This window comes from Plecotus auritus (genome assembly GCF_963455305.1).
Source record: "Plecotus auritus genome assembly, chromosome: 5".
Classification (NCBI taxonomy): Eukaryota; Metazoa; Chordata; class Mammalia; order Chiroptera; family Vespertilionidae; genus Plecotus; species Plecotus auritus.
The window spans coordinates 22,471,173-22,492,644 of record NC_137776.1 but is presented as its reverse complement, the minus strand read 5'-3'; the positions used below and the strand labels follow the sequence as shown (position 1 = coordinate 22,492,644).

Here is a 21,472-nt window from a genome sequence, read left to right as displayed (position 1 = left end):
GCCTCAAATTGCATGTGTTTCCTTCCTCTGAAAGTCTCAGGCGAGCTTTACTCTCTCTTTTTTTTGGAGAGTCATGGGCTAGTCAAGAGGAAATGGACTTTCACCTGCAGACTATGGCCCCTCTGACAGTTATGAAGGCCTCTCAGGCTGTCAGCCTTTTGGGAGCAGCCCCTACTCCTGGCAGACAACACTGAAGCTGGCAGGAGAATTATGCTGTAACTGGCAACCTCCATGCATTCCAGAGAGGGAGTGCCTGTGTTCTCCAGGAGATAGTGAGATTAGAAGGGTGTCAGGTTTTCTGTGACCTTTGCCTCTCAGCTGAGTTGCTGGGGAGGAAACCAGCTACAAAGACACCATGAAGATTGTCTCAGTGTAATCCCCTCTGAAAGCCAGTCTCTATCAGAATAAGAGGAGAAAAGGTGAGTGATCAGCAAAATAGAAAATAGTTTTCAGGGCTAGGAGTATCTTGTCTAAAAGCCTCCTTTAGCAGTTAAAGCATTAAAGCGTGAAGGGAGGGTATCCAGAGCTTCCTGGCTGTCAGAGTGGTGATTGCAGAATGTCCATCCATTGGGTCCCCAAGGTGGTGGAGACATTTGGTGCTCACTTATTATTATGCATGTGTTCCCTTTGAATTTGTACTGGAGTCATGTGAGTAGTTGTGGCTGATGGCTATGATCAGAAACGGGTCCAGGCAGTGAAGAGACACTGTACCATCTCCATCTCTCTTTCCTCTGCTGGAGAAACGAATATGCTGAGATGGGGAGACAACTAGACTTGAATCATTGGTTGGAGAAAAAAACCCATAGAAAGCCACCTTGGACTTTCAGTGAGTAAGAATAAAACTTTTATTGGGCTAAAACACTGAGATTAAGAGTTTGCCTGTGCCAACCACTAACAATAATTATTCTAATAAGATGGTGATGGGCTGGTTGTTTCCAGATAAAGTCTACTAGCATGCAAGTGCTTCTCTAGAATTGGCTGGTGGAGGTCTGTCTCTGTCTAGTCCTGCAAAGCCTCTACACGTTTTTGCAAGACGTGTGTGTGTGTGTGTGTGTGTGTGTGTGTGTGTGTGTGCGTGCGCGCGCGTCTTGAAAATTAACCAATCTCAAAAGGACATCTTTGCGTGTTGAGATCCCTGCAGCTCGATGATTGGAAAACACTTCCTTGATGTCCAGAGAGTTCTTACTGAAAGGTAACAGTCTACCAATATTCTGGTTTCACTAGGCATGACAAATGGATCTGATTTCACTGATTCATTCAACAAATACTTACTGGATATGTACAAAGGGCCAACAGTTTCCTAGAGCTGGGATACAATGGCATGTGTGGCCTGCTTCATTGCCTTGCCCCCATCTTCCCAAGATGGTGATTATGTAACATGGTAATGACATACCTAGTAGCTAAGCTGACATATATCCATGATCTCCTCCCAACTTCTCAAGAACCCCAGTAGATAAGAATTCTTCTTACAGATAAGAATACTAATTCCCAGAGAGCCTCCAGGTCACAAGGCTAGAAAGTACAGAGCCTTCTCCACTCCCTGATTCCTCAACATCTACTCTTTTCACTATACATGGACATTCCAAGATTCCTTCAAGATTAGTCACATGAGATTTTGGGATGTTCTCTCCATGGTCCACTTTGCTCAGTAAGCAGAGACCTTTGCTACTGGTCATGGGTCTGCTGATTTGGGTCTATATGACAGGAGATGTTTCCCAAGATTTGTGAAGTAACTGCTTGTTTCTAAGAAACATGGATATGCATCTCATAGAGTCTCTGACATAGGACAAGGTTTGGAGAAAATCTGGCCAGGTTCCTTCACTTGTTGGATGATGACACACATCCCTTCTCTGTCCACTACTCCTCTGGTAAGGTATTTGTTGAGGAAGAGATAGATAGTACCATCTCTTTAGATGTATATTTTCCATGGTTTTCTCTCTTTGGCTGGCAGGGATATTTTGTTCTCCACTATAAGTGCATTTTCTTTGGTTTAGATTTTAGTAAAGGAGGAGAGTAACCATGAATTAATACATCAAAGGGATTCTATAAAATATTTCTGTAGACCTGGTATGAAGTTTTAATAATGAAGATTATTGGATCAAGGTGGGAATTAGAAGAAGTTGTCCAAAGTCAGAATGCATATTCCTCAAGTCAGAATGTGAGAGAAAGATGCAGACTAAGGAGTCATCTTGTTCTAGAGCCAAAGAAATTGCCAACTCAGTAAAACATTGCCTTTGATGCTTTTGCTCCAGGGATTTTCTCTTTAAGGGAAGATAATTAATTATCATCATCCACTCTTACTTACTAATAATCCTTTTATAGGCACTTGGGCATCCCACATGCCTGCTGTTGCCTAACATCTAGGCTGGAGGGAAGTGGTTCTTGGGTAGAAGAAAATTGCATCCCTGGAGAGCTTCTGCCTTGGGGCAAATCTCCTCAAGACTCAATGACTCACCAGCTATATGGAGCTTTGAGAGTTAGGCCTGTGGAATCCTGAGTCCATACAGGCAGGATGGCCTCAGGGAGTGAGAAAGAATGAACATTACCCAGTTTTTGCTTGGGAGGCAGAAGAACAAAGTGAGAACTTTGGTTATTACTGAAGAATCACCCATGATATAACAACCTCAGTTCTGTCTCTGTTTTAACTAAATAGCATTGGGCAAATCCTTTAACTTACTAGGTTGAGCTCTCCAACTTGAGCTGGGCATGACATATGCTTTTGCTCTTGACCTCACTCAGCTGTTCATGTAGATGACTGAGTGCTTCTGGTGGCCAAAAGGGGTAGAGCTCTTCAAGGACAGGTGCAAAATAAATATAAACTATTAAGGTTGACTTCAAAGTGATTACATGCCTTGAACCAGGATTGCAACAACCTGCCCCTCTGCCCATGGCTTTTTCTCTGTTTACATTTTGGCCTAGAGATTGTTCTCTCTCATGAAGGTGGATGGTGAGAAAGTGAAAGGGAGAGATGAAACTAACATTTAGAGAATGTCTGAACTGGTCTAATTCCTAGCTAAGGCACTTCATCTGTGTTTTCTTATTTAATCCTTACCACAACTCTTAGAGGTTGTACAACTTATTTTGCAGATAGAGAAAGGGAGGCTCAGAGAAGTTAAATGACATGCTCAAGGTCAATGAGGCCCTGAAGCTGGGCTCTTCACTGCCTGCAAGACCTTCTCTTAGGTAGAAAAACAAGGGCTAGAGCATGTCAAAGCCAGAAGAGAATAAGGCCAGATTTGTCCCCCCTTTCCTCTTTTCTTACTCACTCTAACCCTTAAGCTGTGTCCATCCTGAGAGATCAGAAACGGCAAAATGTAAGGCTGAACTTCTGCAATCCTACCCTTCATTCCTGATCTCAATATCCCTTTCCCTCACTCCACCCCTCCAGTTGCTGCTATGAAATATGCCTGCTCACCTCCCTACTCCAAGGCCAGGCACACTCCCTGCTGCTGCACCACCCATATCCTCTCCCTGGCTCCTGGAGTATCCAAGCTCCTGGTGACAGGGAAATCAGAGGAGAAACGTGGGTTGCCAGGCCGTGTCAGGTACCTGAGACCCATCTGGAAAGATAAATGTAGTGCCCTGACCTTACTGTTCTCTGGAGCATAGAGAATATGGAATTCCAGAGGTAAAGTTCCCTCCTTTTCCCCTCCATTGACTCTTCCTTGATGATGAAGCCAGCTGATTTCAGTCTTTGGAAGGGGTGGGGGTGACCTTCAGGAGGGTGATGCCAAGGATGCGGTCTCCTCATTCTCTGCAGGGGAGCTCAGGAGCCTCACTCATGTGCTTAGTCCTGGAAAATTTCTCTTACTCTTTGACTCTCCCTCTATATCTGCCACTCATGCCATTTTCCCACCTGAAATGTGATAGATAAGAGACATAGTGGTTAGGAGTTAGTAGTACTGATTAGAGAGAAAGTGATTTTAATTTTAAGAAACTGATGATTTTTGTTCTAACTTCTAAGAAGATTGAACTAAGTAAGATGAGAGATGTGATGTGTGAATAGGTGAGAGAGAGAAGGAAGGAGGGAAAGAAAGAGGGAGAGAGAGATAGAGAGAGATAGAAAGAAATACCACTGAAGTCAGACATCAGAAGAACATTCAGCCCGAGAGGTGTGCCAGGTGTCAGATGCTAGAGTTAGTGTGGGAAGAAGAGTAGAAGGCCATTTATAATAGAGGTCTCAGTTCAGGCGAGAGCTCAGAAGGGGATGTGCTCAGAAGATAGCTTCTGGACCAGGTGATCTATTGTGAGATCAAATAAAGCACAGGACAATAGACAGCTGGGACTCCAGACACAGAAAGCATCATCTGAAGCAGAATACATTCTGGAATTGGTGGCCCTTCTTTTTTGATCACTGTCATCTAAATAGGCAAGATGTTTCAACTCCCAGACAATGAAGGCAAATTCATGTACATATGGCTATTTCCTGAGAGAGCTATTGGCTCAAATACTTTTCTAACCTCTTAAATTTACATAATTTTCAATCTCCAAATGCATACTGCTCAGTGGTTATCTCACCAGAAAATACTTTTATAAGTGCTCTTTGTCTATGGCCACATATTGAGAACTGCAGAGCTGACCACATGTACAGTCATTGCCTCTCACTGTGACCCATTCATTGAAGGGCCTCCATAAGCATTATCTCATATAATCACAACAAGACTCCCATTTGTTAGAAGAAGCTAAAGAGGTTAAGCAACAACATAAGCTCAAAGAAGCACTGAGGAGCAGAGCTAGGGTGCAAATCTGGGCATCTCAGCTCTAGGACCTGTGCTTTGAGCCTGGCTGTTGAAGAGACCCTCCTCTTGAGATCCTACCCATCACACAAAAGTTCCATCCTGTTCTGTTATTTATTGCTGCAGAGCAAACTATCCTCAAACATGGTATACAAAGACAACCATGTTATCATGCTTTCAAATTTTGAGAGTCAGAAATTTAGTGAGGACACAATGGGAATGGCTCTTCTCTGCTCCATGATGACTCAAATGGCTGGATGTTGGAATAGCTGGGGCTGCAGGATTCACTTCCAAGATAGCTTCTTCACTCACAAGTCTGGTGCCTTGTCTGGGACAGCTGTCACCTTGAAGTATTGATTTGTGGCCTCTTTGGCCTCAGATATAAAAATGTCCTGCATCTGAGTTCTCCAACATGGTAAAAAATAGCCACAGTGAGCACTGAAATGTGGCTAGTGACTCTGAGGAACTGACTTTTAATTTAATTTAATTTTAATTAATTTAAATTTCAATGTCTGACAAAAAAACTCTCATGAACAACATAGATAGATAATCCCTAAGATCTTCCACTGACGAGCTATATGGATTTGAACAGGTCATTTAATCTCAGAATCTGAGCCTTCCCACCAGGAAAAAAATGGGATAACTCTTCCTGGGAGGGTTATTGGCGGGTGTGTGGGTGCTAAATTATAAAATAATTTGTATTCTGTATAGCTGTGGGTTATATAATAATAATAATGATAATAATGATAATGATAATAATAATAATAATAATAATAATAATATAACAGAGTGGTGTGAAGATAAAAGGCATTGGAGTCACACAAATTTGGGTTTAAACTCCATTTCCAGCACTTTCTAGCTCTGTCCATGGGCCCACTTTGAGCCTCTGATTTTTCATCTCTAAATTACAAATAACAGTAACTTTTTCACAGGACTGCTAAGAGAATCTAAATGGGTTAAAGGTTAAGATGTGACCAGTACAGTGCCAGGACACAGTAGGTGCTCATTTCACATTAAACTGTCACAGTGGAGCCACCCTGGGTTGGTGGACCTGGGGTTCAAATCCTGGATCTAGCACTTATTAGCTATGTAAACATGGGCTTGTTATTTAATCTTTCTTTGCCTCAGTTTTATCATCTTTCAAATGGGGATCATAATACTTGTCATAAGGTTTAATTATTCATTAATTTTGCCATTTAACAAACATTAATTGAGCTCTCTCTTTACATATTAGATTCTGTGCTGGTGCTTGAGACATAATGACAAATAAAAACACAAACTGTCTTTTACTAGGTGCTAAATCAACATTTTCAAAATGTATGAAACAAATGCTGCACATGCTTATAACCAAGGCCCCCCGTCCCCGCCCTCCTGGGGAGGAGACCTTGCATGGGCATGGACATTTGTCAACATTGAGCATGAACGCACATTTGCCAACATTGGAGATATGGGTCTGGAGCTAGGAAGAGAGGGATTCATGAGTTGTCTACTTATAGAGTTGTTAGAGAACAAAGAAGACAAGATTTGTAAAGGGCCAAGCACAATATACATCTGAGGGGCTCCACATACATGAGGGGCTCGGTATATGGCTGTCTTCTTCCCTCCATGGGGCTTTGGAGTAACAACTCCCACTGTGGAGCAGAGGCAAGCCCAGCCTCTGTAGTGGGACCCCAGTTATCATTGCAGCTCAGGTCTTCCTAAATCTGGAATCATTCCTTTTCCTGGTTGAAACAATTAATCAACAAATTTGGTTGCCCCAAGTAAAATATCATCAGAAATTTACCAGTTGGGTGGACATTTTACTTAGCTCCCAGATATGCAAAGCATCCATAAATTCAACCTAGAAGGGGAATTAGACTTAAACTGTTCTCCTTAGGAGATCCAACGGCCTGACCCTCTAGTACTGGTCTATATGCAGCTCCTCTGAGCTTCTGCTGCATTTGTAATATCTACTGATCATTTAGCACCTCCTCCCTGCCCCCCAAAAAAACAAAAACAAAAAAACAAACCACACAGGATAGCTTACATTTCAATTAATTACAGCATTTGGTTTCCTTCACACAGCAGAGGGCAGAGGCTTGTCTTGAGAGAAAGGAATATGCCTTGAACCTCCATATGTCCACACAGCCACCAGCACTGCAGTTCACTGAGGGCACTGGCTATCTGGGTGACTCAGTTCCATGCCTCTGCCCCCCAGGGTTGATTGCAACCTCCAAGGGGTTAAGAAAAGCAAGGGTGTGCCCAGTTCTCCTAAAGCCTTCACTCTGAATCTTACTCTCTTTCCCCATTTTCAAATATTCTTGGAACTGAAAATCAGTTCCCTGAAAAACAATTATTAGAAAGCCAATTTGCCAAAAGATCAATTCACCTATTGACTAACATGCCAAATTTATCAAATTTGGTCCTTTATAATATTTGACTACTTTACAATTTGACTAGAGTGTCTAGCTGATAGAATGTCTTGCTGCTTTAACAGAAATGTTTTTAACTCAATATCGTTGTCTCATTTTTGTTACTAATGATGATACATAAAGAAACATATTTTATCATTAGTAATGCTATTTCAGCATGTCACATGGAAAATTTTCAGTTCATGCTAATATTTATATAGAAGTGTTTTAATTGATGGCTACTTTTGATTTTCTTTGTATGCTCTAGAATATAAATTTGATTTGGTTTAAAACTGATTCACTTTGTATGTTTTCAAATTTAAAAGTAAGCTTTTGATTTCTTTATATAGAAGATTTAGTTTAAGTTTAAATTTAATTAAAAATTCTGATACATTTCCAATGCTTTTGAATATAAATATATTAAATGAAAATGTCGAATTGCCAGAAATGGAAAATAAGGCAGATATGCAGTTTGAGAAATTGGCACACACTACTAAAAAGTGCTTGATGTTTAGAAAACTGGAAAATGACACTGCAGCCCAATAGAAATCAGAAATGGCTGAAAAAGACCCATTACCTACATGATATTGCTATGTAGTATTCAATAGGAGAAATTAAAATCTATTGATTCTGTAGCTATTATCAGAAATAATTCATATCTTGTGACAAAAGCAACATTCTCTCTTTTTGATAAAATGGCTAAGCAACTATAAATACGTTTTTAAGTGTCAATTTTGTTTTTTGCCCACTTTCTTGGATCTTTAGTATTTCTTAGACAGTCAATCTATGTTGGCTTTTTATTTTCAGTCATTAGTAGCCACATTTTAAAGTTCAAAATGGTTGCTCCTGATGCTTCTGAGTTGATTCTTCCTTGACTATTTGTCTCGTCCTTGACACATGATTAGTGTGGGAAGTCTCTCTGGCCACCCTCACATCCTTTCCATTGCTTTGGCAGGACCCTTTTCCCTTGAACCTTTTGCATATAGCTGGCAAGTCAACATACAATTTTAATTAACTTTAAATGAAAATGAAAATAAATGAACTTAAAGCAGTACTCAAAATAAATAGACTTTTAGATGACATTAATTCATAACTTAAAATTTAATTCCAATTTCATAGCCATCCAAAAGAAATAACAATTAGCTGGAAAAAAATTCCCAGTTAAAAATTAGATATGCTGAAAAAATTTTCCTATGACAAACAGAAATTTCAGTGGATAAATGGTCCCATTAAATATCACAACATGTGAATCTGGTAAATTTAGTGAATTGGTCATTTGGAAAATTGACCTTTCTAAGAACTGGCTTCCTGGGAATTCACTCTTAGCAAATTGGCCTTTCAGGGAATGAGTTTTTACCAACTGGGCATTCATTGAAATGATTTTCACTGAACTGATGAATTTCCACCCTCTCTTCTTGAGTTTTCTGGAATTCCCTATCCAACCCGGTCCCTGGGGCCCATATGAATATCCAACCAGCTGGGTTTCCCGGAGTGCAGATTCATGGTGAGAGCACTTAATGGCAAGTCTTTGGGAGGTAGAACAATATTCAGGTAATTTCTTTGGGGCCTTTGGTATGCTGGAAACCCAGGGTTTTAAAAGGGTCTAATGATATGGGTGTGGGTCTCCTTGTCCCATTTCTGGCTCCACCTTGAGAAACATTGGATTATAGAACTGAATCCCATCTATGCAGCTAGAGGGAAATATTAAGGCTCCTAATTTAGTTCTGGAGTTGAAAGAGACCTTAAGATCACTTAGTCTAGAGTTTCTCAACCTCAGCACTATTGATATTTTGGTCCAGATGATTCTTTATTGCAGGGGCTTTCCTGGGCATTGTAGGGTATTTAACAGAATCTCTGGCTTATTTCTACTACCTGCCCGTTGCACCCTCCAGTTGTGACAATTGAAAGTATCCCCAGACATTGCTAAATATTTCTTGGCAGGGAGTAAAATGATCCCTGGTTGAGACCCTCTGATTTACTCTGCTATACAATCTAGAACTTTCTTTTATATTTTATATCATATACCCTGCTGCAGAAGGCTGAGAACTAACCTTCTCACTCCAGTTTTCCTGGGGGCAGCTTCATTGGTGTCATGAGAAGAGCATGCACTTTGGGACAAACTGTCTTGGACCTAGGGCTTGTGTCTGTTACTCATTAGGTGTGACTTTGGTCAACTCTCTTAACTCATTTTAGCCCATTTCATGATATGTCCTAATCCCTGCTTCACAGATTTATTACAAGGACTAAATAACTCTGTGTATAAAATATCTGGCCTTTTGGTGTGCTTGATAACTATATTTCCTACATTGGGCCCAAATCCCCTATCTTCCATTTACCCCAATCAATGGTGAATGTTTGTGTACCACCAATTTTCTTATGTTGAAGTCCTCATGCCCAATGTGATAATATGAGGAGGTCTGGCTTTGGGAGGTGATTAGGTCATGAGGGTGGAGTCCTCATGAATGAGATTAATGCTCCTTATAAAAGAGCCCCCCGAAAACTCCCTTGCCCCTGCTACCATGTGAGGCAACAATGAGAAGTCGACAGTCTGCAACCCAGAAAAAGACCTTCATCAAAACCTGACTATGCTGGTGCCCTGATCTAGGACTTCTAGCTTCCAGAACTGTGAAAAACAGATTTCTCTTGTTTACAAGCCATCCAGTCTGTGGTATTTTGTTATAGTAGCCAGACATACTAAGACACCTTCCTTGGCCATGCTCCTATACCCCAGTGCCAAGCACATGATCAGATCTTTGGACCTTGTGACAGCTCTGAATTCAGCTGTTGAAGGCTGCCATCCCATGCTTATTACTTCTTAGCAGACTAAGCTACATAAACCTTCCTTTCTTCTCAGACAGTTTGGTGATGATAGCATTTCATTTTAAGGGGAAGTTCATCATTAAGTCAGTGTGAAACTGGGCAGAAAGAGGATTTAGGGCTGGCATGGTGGGGAGAAGGGGCTCCTAAAAGGCCTTGCTTACCAAGTTTGCTCCTCCAGGGGTTGCAACAGTCATCACAGAGAGGTCTGTGTCCAGAAGAAGTAGCAGATGAACCACCCAATTAGAAAGAAACCAAACCCCACAAGCATGCTTTCCTGCAATGACACCCTCATGCTGGGTGCCCCACAAGGGCCCAGGCTAGGAGAATGAGGTCATATTGTCCTCCCTTGGCATCTCTCTTTTCCCACCAGCTGCCCATTTGAAATTAGCTCCTGACACTTTCCAGGAAGTATAAATGAGACACAGATGCTTGATCCTGGAGATCTGAGAAGCCACATGACTCCTCAAGTAGCCAGCATTTGCTAAGCAGTTTTAAAAAGAGCATTAGTGTCCGGGTGCCATGAGATAGCTCTCCTAGGGGAATGCTAAACTCTCCTCCTTGTGAAGGGATGGGCTGGGTTCACCACATATGCCCCATAGGTAAACCAGACTTAATATAGCTTAATAGATCTTGTCAATTTCATGACAGGGAAACAGGCCCACAATTGTTGCCTTGTGTTTGAGGAGTATTTCTGAGTCAAAGTACTGGGGATTCATTTAGCTGGGGCCACAGAGATCCTCCAGTTGTGAATGACAGGTCCTAGGTGGGAGCAGGGGACCTAGGGTATTTGCTTTAGTTGATTTTTATATATTTGAGAACATTGTCTTACATGCCAGAGCTGGCTTTGTTTCTCCTTAGACTGGGGAAGGGAAATTGGTTTGAAATAGAGTTAGTTGAGAGAATGGTCTCCCAAAGCCCCACTAAAAACAGGCTGAAATCATGGATAGTGTTGGGACTTGCAGATGAGGCAGTCCCTCCTGCCATTCCCTGGAGCCGGAGAGCCTGTTAGCCAAGGGGATTAGAGCAGATTGTTTAAACATGGGGTTGCTGCGTCTGGCCTAAGGCGCTGTGCAATTTACTCCAGACAATCTCTTGATTTATGAGTCTAAATCACATTGAGCGCTATTGTGAATCACCAGTTCCCCTCCCTTGCAAGGTTCTGAAGATAAGAGTTCCAAATGGGAAGCTTTCCGGGACCCAGGAAAAAAGAGCAGGACTGTATTTTCTAAGTCCATGAAAAAACATTGAGCTGCTTTCTGGGCATCTCTGGGAAGCTTTGGAAATGTAAGGAAGAAGAAAAAGCCATCTTTAGGAGTCTTTGGCTGAAAGAATGTCCATCAGGGTCCTTGAGCTCAATCTCCTGCCTCAGCTACAGAACTTTAACCAAACTTTCTCAAGAGCCACATACATTGAGTTTCAAGGGCCTTTAGTCATAGTCAACTTCCATTTCATAACCTCAGAAAAAGAGGGCTAAAGGAACTCAAAGGCCAATCAGTTCAATGTTGCGATTCTAAAGTTAAATAGCCTGAGTATTGGAGAAATTATGTGACTTGCCTAAAACTGTAGTGTTGAGTTTGGACTATGATACGGAAGTCTTTCCTCATAGTTCCAATCCATTTTAGCGGAATCCCACCATGCTCTCCAGTTCCACCAAAACTGTGTTTGCTGAGGGATTTTCAATAGTTTTTGTGGGTTCCCTTCTAAACAGCTATTCTTACCCCTGAAGGGGATAATGAGCCATACAGAATAATATCCTCCATATGGCCTCCTTCCCTTCCCTTCCCTTCCCTTCCCTTCCCTTCCCTTCCCTTCCCTTCCCTTCCCTTCCCTTCCCTTCCCTTCCCTTCCCTTCCCTTCCCTTCCCTTCCCTTCCCTTCCCTTCCCTTCCCTTCCCTTCCCTTCCCTTCCCTTCCCTTCCCTTCCCTTCCCTTCCCTTCCCTTCCCTTCCCTTCCCTTTTCTTTCTTTTCCTCACCTCTCCATTCTTCTCTCCTTTCCATTCTTTTCAGCATTTTAAAAACATTAAGACAATTTTTCAGAGCAGTTTTAGATTTACAACAAAATTAATAGGTATAGAGATTTTCCATATTCCCTGCCCTCTCTCAAGTACAGCCTCTCCCATTATCAACATCACTCACTGGAATGGCACTATTTTTTTTAATTGAAGATAAACCTGCAATAATCCCCAAAAGTCCACAGTTTACCTTAGGGTTCACTTTTGGTGTTGTATGTTCTATGGGTTTGGACAAAAGTATTTTTGCATATGTTTATCATCATAATATAAAGAGTATTCTTACTGCTTTAAAAAATTCTCTGTGTTCTGCCTATTCATTTCTCCACTCCCATGCTTGGCAATGACTGTTATTTTTATTGTTTCCATAGTTTTATCTTTTCTAGAATGCCATATATGTTGGACATACATACATACAGTATGTAGCATTTTCAGATCAGGTTTTTTTCATTTAGTAATAGGCATTTAAGTTTCCTCCATGTCTTTTCGTGGCTCCATAGCACATTTCTTTTTAGCGCTGAATAGTATTTCATTGTCAGGATATATTATAGTTCATTTACTCACTCACCTACTGAAGGACCTCTTGGTTACTTTAAAGTTTTGGCAATTATAAATAAAACTGTTATAAACACCTGTTTCTAGCAAACTATAACATATTACAGGTTTTTGTGTGGACATGTTTTCAACTTGAATACCAAGGAGAGTGATTGCTGAAATGTCTGGTAAGAGTATGTTTATTTTTGTATATATTGCCAAACTGTCTTCCAAAGTGGCAGTACCATTTTGCATTCCCACTAGTAATGTGTGAGAGTCCTTGTTGTCCCACATCCTCATCAGCATTTGGTGTTGTCAGTATTTTGGATTTTGGCCATTCTTATACATGTGTATCTCGCTGTTGTTTTAATTTGCATTTCCCTGGTGACATATGGTGTTGAACATCTTTTCATATGTTTATTTGCCATATGTATCTTCTCTGTTGAGGTATTTGGTAAGGTCTCTGGCCCATTTTTAAAAATCAAATTGATTGATTTCATATTGTTTAGTTTTAAGAGTTCTTTGTGTACTTTGGATAAAAATTTTTTATCAGATGGGTCTGTTGTAAATATTTCCTTCAAGTCTGTGGCTTGTCTTCTAATTATCTTGATATTGTCTTTCACAATGTCATTAAAATTTTAATTTTAATGAAGTCCAGATTATCAGGTATTTTTTATGGTTTGTGCCTTTGGTGTTCTGTCATCACCATGCGCAAGGTCATCTTGGCTGTCTCTTATATTATCTTTTAGTTTTACAGTTTTGTATTTTACATTTAGGTCTATGATTCATTTTGAGTTAATTTTTGTAAAGGGTGTAAAATCTGTGAGTTTTTTTTTTAATTTTTGGGCATGGATGCCCATTTATTGAAGAGGCTATTGTTGCTCCATTTTACTGACTTTGCTCTAATGTCAAATATCAGTTGACTATTGTTTATGGGAGTTCCTTTTCCTTTACCAACATTTATTAAATATTAAATTGCTAAAAAAAAATCACTGAATATTTATTGAGCCCCATCTATGTGGCAGGGATGATGCTAAGAGCTCTCACTTTTAATCCTCAAAGTAACTTTGAAGAGCTACTCTTTGTCCATTTAACAGACAAGGACACAGAGACTTGGAGAAGTGACTTAACTGTCATGTTTGCACAGGAAGATTTGGATTTGAGTCTTAATTCTGCCATTTCCTCCTAGTACTTGAATTGATGATATTGACCATTATGCTATACTAGGTGGCATACTCTATTTAAACTAGCAGTAGCTCTAGTTCAAATTAGCGTCAAAGTAATGAATGGACTTAAGTGCTTTTGCCAGGTGGCCATTTTCAGACTGGCTTACAATACTTTACATTGCCTGTATTTGTTGGTGTCCCTCGTTAGGGCCACCATAAATGTTGTGGTTCTTTTCCCAGCCTTACAAAGAGTTCAGCATTCTGGAGAAAAGGGCTGTGTGTAGATGATTAAGAAGGAGTCCAAAGACGAAAGAGTTTTGAAAGGCATTGGGGGTCAGAGGAACTTCAGCTAAAGGGAACTGAAGACTTTTTCTTGACCAAGGACCTGTGCTTTTATTCAACACAACCTGTCCCAAGGCAAGGTGGAAAGATACACTTCAAAGGGTAAGGTATCAAAGGGTACAGAAGCACTATCAGTTTGGGGAATAGCCTACAGCTATTCAGGTGTTTGGCCAAGAGGAGGTAATAAAATTCCCTGAGCTGTCTGGCAGCAAACAATCCTATTCAGGTTTGGGGGAAGTGCCTTTAGCCATTTCCAACAGGTAAACTACATATGTGGCTCACCGTTGTTGAGCCTCCCAAGTCTCATCAACCTTTTGACGGAACTCTTATAATTATTACATGCTGGAATTGGTTCTCGGCATCTCACCCTTTTTGATTTTTTAAATTTAAACAAGAATGTATGTTTTAAGATTTTTAAATTCAATGGAAAGGACAGAGTTCTATCAAGTCCCTTTAAATTGCTGTCAGACATTAAAGGAATCAGCCTGCAGTCAGTTTCTTTCTGGGCCAACAGTTCTTTGAGTCCCAATTTCAATGTCAACAGTTTTGAGTCCCAATTTCAATGTCCAACAGTTCTTTGTGTGTACATGTCAGCAATGATATTTCAGTTATGGATGGTGGACAAACGGTGGCAATGCAGGTCCGACCCTCTCTGGTTTGGTCCTGGGCAACCTGCTGCGAAGCACAGCTGCTGACTGCTAGCATGGCAAGGCGTCTTCACCATCTTCATTTCTGGACTGTTTCTCCTCTGTTCTTGGGGGCCACTGCTTATTCTGTGGCTGGAGCAGTCCTGTTAATTCCTCTCTGGGATCCGTTGTTGCAGGAATCCACATGATCTTGGAGGACTTTTCTGGAAATATACAAACATATTCTCGACCAAAGGTTAATAAAGGAATCTTTTCTATAAATTAGACTTGGGATCCTTTTTCATTTTTGCCCAAACAATTTTCCTTTGGCTTATTTTGACACCATGTATGTTCATGGGTGTCTTGCTATTAGCATTACAAGTGAAAATTAATTTTCAAAGTAAAAAAAATTTTTGATGTAATTTACTTACAGGATATTTCTTCTTACAGGATGTTATTCTACTATCCCCCCTTTTTTGATTTAAATATTAGGAGGCTTTTGGAAATTTTTACAATGCAGTCTTGATAACTTAATTTTAATATTTTGCACAAAAATATGACTGCTTCAGATTCATAGCATGTTTGGCAATTTTACTATGAGATGAACCATCAATAACAATTTTAGTTAATACTTCAGGAACAGTTTTTGTCCAGTATAATTAAGTTTTCTTCAATATCTACTTATTTCAATTAGCCAATTCAAATTAATCTGAAATAAACTTTATTTTTTAACTTTACTTGTCCTAGGTTATGGACAATAAATGACATAAACCAAATTCCTGTAATTAGTCTTTGAGTAACTTTAAATAAACTTTGTCAGGGAGGCAAAAACACAAATTACTTACTTCAGTTTATGAGGCCAAATTTATTGACTTTTAGTTATAGTTCTTCAGATGTTTGAAGAAAACATCTCTTTATTTCCTTTCAAAATAATTTTTAGGCTACAGAGGGATTCATTTAAAATTCTTTGTCTTTACACCAAGCAACCTACAGGGCTGCTGCTTGGAGCTCAAGCCTACAGCCGAATAGCTAGCTATATTACAAGTAACTTTACATAAAGTTGACTACTAATTTACTGTCAGATTTAATACTTTAACAACAATCTTAGTTTACCCTGTAAATATTAGTGGAAGAGATTTCAAAATTTTCAAATTTCTCCTTTTTATTTTATTTTTGTTTTTTTATTGTTTAAAATATTACATATATTAATACATATATCTCTTTTTTTTCCCCATTGACCTTCCCCCAGCCTCCCCTACCCCCTGTTGCATGCCTTCATGCCACCCCCCCCAACCCCCAGTGTCTTGTGTCCATTGGTGTGCTTATATGTATGCATACAAGTCCTTTGGTTGATCTATTTCCCTCCCTCCCCAACACTGCCCAGCCTTCCTGCTGTAAATTGACAGTCTGTTTGGTGCTTTACTGCCTCTGTATCTATCTTTTTGTTCAGTAGGTTATAATGTTCTTTATTTTCCATAAATGAGTGAGATCATGTGGTATTTTTCTTCCATTGCCTGGCTTATTTCACTTAACATAATGCTTGCTCTCCAGGTCTATCCATGCTGCTGCAAATGGTAAGGATTCCTTCTTTTTTTATAGTAGCGTAGTATTCCATTGTGTAGATGTACCATAGTTTTCTAATTCACTCATCTGCTGATGGGCATTTAGGCTGTTTCCAAATCTTAGCTATGAGTAATTGTGCTGCTATGAACATAGGGGTACATATATCCTTTCAGATTGATGTTTCTAGTTTCTTGGGATATAATCCTAGAAGTGGGATTACTGGGTCAAATGGGAGATCCATTTTTAGTTTTTTGAGGAAACTCCATACTGTTCTCCACAGTGGCTGCACCAGTCTGCATTCCCACCAGCAGTGCACGAGGGTTCCTTTTTCTTCGCATCCTCGCCAGTACTTGCCGTTTGTTGATTTGTTGATGGTTGCCATTCTGACAGGTGTGAATGGTACCACATTGTTGTTTTGATTTGCATCTCTCGGATAATTAGTGACTTTGAGCATGTTTTCATATGTCTCTAGGCCTTCCTTTTGTCTTCTTTCAAAAAGATTCTATTTAGGTCTGTTGCCCATTTTTTTATTGGATCATTTATCTTCCTTTTATTAATTTGTATAAGTTCCCTGTAGATGTTGGACATTAAACCTTTATCAGTTATAACATTTGCAAATATGTTCTCCCATACCGTGAGCTTTCTTGTTGTTTTGCTGATGGTTTCTTTTGATGTGCAAAAGCTTTTTATTTTGATATAGTCCCATTTGTTTATTTTCTCTTTAGTTTCCATTGCCCTAGGAGCTGTATCGGTGAAGAAATTGCTTCGGCTTATGTCTGAGATTTCTCTGCCTGTGGATTCCTCTAGTATTTTTAAGTTTGCCATCTTATGTTTAAGTCCTTTATCCTTTTTGAGTTAATTTTTGTGTATGGTGTAAGTTGGTGGTCTAGTTTCATTTTTTTGCATGTATCTGTTCAATTTTTCCAACACCATTTATTGAAGAGACTGTCTCGACTCCATTGTATGTTCATACCTCCTTTGTCAAATATTAATTGAGCATAGTGGTTTGGACCGATATCTGGATTCTCTATTCTATTCCATTGGTCTATATGTCTGTTCTTGTGCCAGTACCAGGCTGTTTTGAGAACAGTGGCTTTGTAATTCAGCTTGAAATCTAGTATTGAGATCCCACCTACTTTGTTCTTTCTCAGGATTGCTGTGGCTATTCAGGGTCTTTTTTTTTATTCCAGATGAATTTTTTGAGAGTTCTTTCTTGGTTGGTGAAATATGCCATTACTATTTTAATGGGGGGTGCATTGAATCTATAGATTGCTTTGGGTATATGAACATTTCAATAATGTTGATTCTACCAATCCATGAACATGGCATGTTCTTCCATCTGTTTACGTCTTCCTCTATCTCTTTTTTTCAGTGTCCTGTAGTTTTCCGTGTATAGGTTTTTTACCTCCTTAGTTAAGTTTATTCTTAGGCATCTTAATTTTTTTGGTGTGATGGTAAATGGGATTGCTTTTAAGTCTCTCTTTCTGTAAGTTCACAATTGGTGTATAGAAATGCCATAGATTTCTTGGCATTAATTTTGTATACTGCTACATTGCCAAATTCATTTATTAAGTCTATTAGTTTTTTGATGGAGTCTTTCGGGTTTTTTATGTACAATATCATGTCATCTGCAAATAAGGACAGCTTTACTTCTTCTTTTCCAATTTGGATGCCTTTTATTTCTTCTTCTTGTCTAATTGCAATGGCTAATACTTCCAGTACTATGTCAAACAGGAGTGGTGAGAGTAGGCATCCCTGTCTTGTTCCTGTTCTTAGGGGAAATCGTTTCAGTTTTTGCCCATTGAATATGATGTTAGCTGTGGGTTTATCATATATGGCTTTTATTATGTTGAGGTATGATCCTTCTATTCCCACCTTGTTGAGAGTTTTTATCCAGAAAGGGTGTTGGATTTTGTCAAATGTTTTTTATGCATCAATTGATATGACTATGTGATTTTTATCTCTCAATTTGTTTATGTGACGTATCACATTTATTGATTTGTGAATATTGTACCATCCTTGCATTCCTGGGATAAATCCTACTTGGTCATGGTGTATGATTTTTCTGATGTACTGCTGGATCCGATTTGCTAGAATTTGTTGAGGATTTTGGCATCTATGTTCATGAGGTATACTGGCCTGTAATTCTCTTTCATTGTGTTGTCTTTATCTGGTTTTGGTATTAGGGTGATGCTGGCTTCATAGAAGGAGCTTGGAAGTGTTCCTTCCTCTTGAATTTTTTGGAATAGTCTGAGGAGGATAGGTTTTAGTTCTTCCTTGAAAGTTTTGTAAAACTCCCCTCTGAAGCCATCTGGCCCTGGGCTTTTGTTTGCTGGAAGCTTTTTGATGACTGCTTCAATTTCTTCCATAGTTATTGGCCAATTGAGATGTTTAGATTCTTCCTGATTGAGTTTTGGAAGGTTATATTTTTTTAGGAATATGTCCATTTCCTCCAGGTTGTCCAGTTTGTGGGAATAGAGTTCTTCATAGTATTTTTTAACAATCCTTTGTATTTCGGTGGGGTCTGTTGTTATTTCTCCTCTTTCACTTCTGATTTTCTTTATTTGGGTCCTCTCTCTTTGGTTTTTGGTGAGCCTGGCTAGAGGTTCATCAATCTTGTTTATCCTTTCAAAGAACCAGCTCTTGGTTTTGTTGATCTTTTGTATTTTTTTTTATCTCAATGTTGTTTATCTCCACTCTGATCTTTATTATTTCCTTCCTTCTGCTTACACTGGGCTTTTCTTGTTGCTGTCTTTCTAACTCTGAGTTATAGGGTTAGGTAATTCATTGCCATTGTTTCTTATTTTTTGCAATAGGCTTGTAGAGCTATGAACTTCCCTCTCAAGACTGCTTTCACTGTGTCCCATAGATTTTGGATTGTTGTGTTCTCATTGTCATTTGTTGGCAATGATGTTTGTTATTTCTTCTTTGATCTTTCTGGTAACCCAGTCATTGTTTAATAGCATGCACTTTAGTCTCCATGTGTTTGATTTTTTTTGGATTGTTTTTATTGTAGTTGATTTCCAGTTTTATGCCACTGTGATCTGAGAAGATGCTTGATATGTTTTCTATATTCTTGAATTTGAAGAGACTTTGCCTGTGACCCAATATATGATCTATCTTTGAAAATGACCCATGTGCACTTGAGAAGAATGTATATTCTGTGGCTTTGGGGTGAAATGTTTTGAAGATGTCAATTAATTCCATCTGGTCTAGTGAGTCATTTAGGACTGATGTTTCTTTGCTGATTTTTTGTTTAGAGGATTTGTCCAATGGTGATAGTGGGGTGTTAAAGTCTCCTACTGTGATTGTATTGCTGTCAATCTCTCCCTTGATATCCTCCAGGAGTTTTTTTATGTATTTGGGTGCTCCTGTATTGAATGCGTATATGTTTACCAGAGTTATTTCTTCTTGTTGGATTGCTCCTTTAGTATTATGAAGTGGCCTTCCTTATCTCTTGTTATGTCCTTCACTTTGAGATCTAATTTGTCAGATATAAGTATTGCTACCCCAGCTTTTTTTTCATTTCCATTCTCCTGGAAGACCTTTTTCCATCCCTTTACCCTCATTCTGTGTGCGTCTTTTTTTCTGAGGTGCGTTTCTTGTAGACAGCAGATATATGGGTCATGTTTTTTTATCCAATTCGTTACCGTTTGTCTTTTGATTGGGGCATTTAATACATTTACATTTAAAGTTATTATTGATAGGTACTTGTTTGTTGCCATTTTTATTCTTTACCCCTTGTTCCTTCTTCACTTCCTATTTCCTTTTTTTTTTTTTTTTTTTTTTTTTTAAAGCAGACCCTTTAACATTTGTTGCATTGCTGATTTTGTGGTAATAAATTCCCTTAGTCCTTTTTTGTCTGTGAAGCTCCTGATTTCACCTTCAATTTTGATTGATAGCCTTGCTGGGTACAGTATTCTTGGATTCAGACCCTTCCTTTGCATGACTTTGTATATTTCATTCCATTCCCTTCTGGCCTGATGAGTTTCTGTTGAGAAATCAGTTGTTAGTCTGATGTGGGTTTCTTTGTAGGTAAATTTATGTCTTTCTCTGGCTGCTTTTAAGGTTCTTACTTTGTTGTTGGTGTTTGCCAATTTAATTATAATGTGCCTTGGCATCCGTCTTTTGGGGTTCATTTTGCTTGGGACTCTGTGAGCTTCCTGGATTTGTGTGGGTTTTTTCTTGCCTATATCAGGGAAGTTTTCTGTCATTATTTTTTCAAACAGGTTTTCTATTCTTTGCTCAGTTACCCCTCCTTCTGGAACCCCTATTATGCAGTTGTTGTTTTGTTTCGTGTTGTCCCAAAGTTCCCTTAGGTTCTACTCCTGCTTTTTAATTTTTTTTCTAGAAGCTGCTCTACTTGGGTATTTTTTCCTACCTTGTCTTCTAGCTCACTGATGCGGTCCTCTGCTTCTTCCAGTCTACTCTTGATGCTTTCTATTGAGTTCTTTACGGCAGCGATGACATTTTTCATTTCTTATTGGTTCTTCTTCGTTTCCTCTTGGTTCTTACACATATTGTCGAATTTGTCTTCCATTCTTTTCATCCACCTTATGACCATTTCTCTGAATTCTTTCTCTGGCAGGTTGCCTGCCTCCATTTCATTTACTTCCTTTTCTGGTGATGCCTGCTTTTCTTTCATATGCAGGCTGTTTCTTTGTCTCCCCATGGTCTCCTCTGAGTGTCTGGTTATGTAGTTCTCTCTCTCCTGCGTTGATTTAATGGCACAACATACAACACAACCAGGTACAATGCACAAGGCACTGAACAGAAATATATTCACGATATTAATAACCCCAAATAAAGGTGACCACCAGAGAAAGGCAAACTAGAGGATAGGAGAGAAAGAAGAAGAAAAAATATAAAGAAAGGAGTGAAAAAATGAAATTGGGAAAAGGAAAAGAAAAGTAGGAGAGAAAATCAAGAGAATACGAAAAAAGAGGGGGACAAACTATATATATGGGGAGAAAACTCCCATAGAACAGCCACTAATCCCAACCAATGCCAGCAACAAGTACCTGGAGATGAATACAAACTACAAACAACAACTAATATCAAGTGAGGCAAGGGAAAACAGAAGCAACAAACAAACAAAAACAAAGGAAACAAACAAAAAAGAATAAGCAAAACAACCTCACAAAAAGCATAAAAAATCAATATAATCAACAATCAAGCAAACAACAAGAAAAAGACAGCGAGAAAAAGAATATTTTGGATAGTGAAGACAGAGAAGAGAGACATGCGTATGGACCTGGAGCAGGGGATTGGAAATTAGATATATAA

The 21,472-nt window shown here is 39.3% G+C and overlaps 1 long non-coding RNA gene across 1 annotated transcript in view; it reads left to right on the top strand.

Annotated features, from left to right (window-relative positions):
• The first annotated feature begins 320 nt into the window (after positions 1–320).
• Positions 321–21,472, top strand: part of LOC308248883 — a 175,098-nt gene continuing 153,946 nt past the window's right edge. Inside the window, exon 1 of the long non-coding RNA XR_013960655.1 lies at positions 321–419. This is a non-coding gene — a long non-coding RNA (uncharacterized lncRNA). The remainder of the gene's footprint in view (positions 420–21,472) is intronic.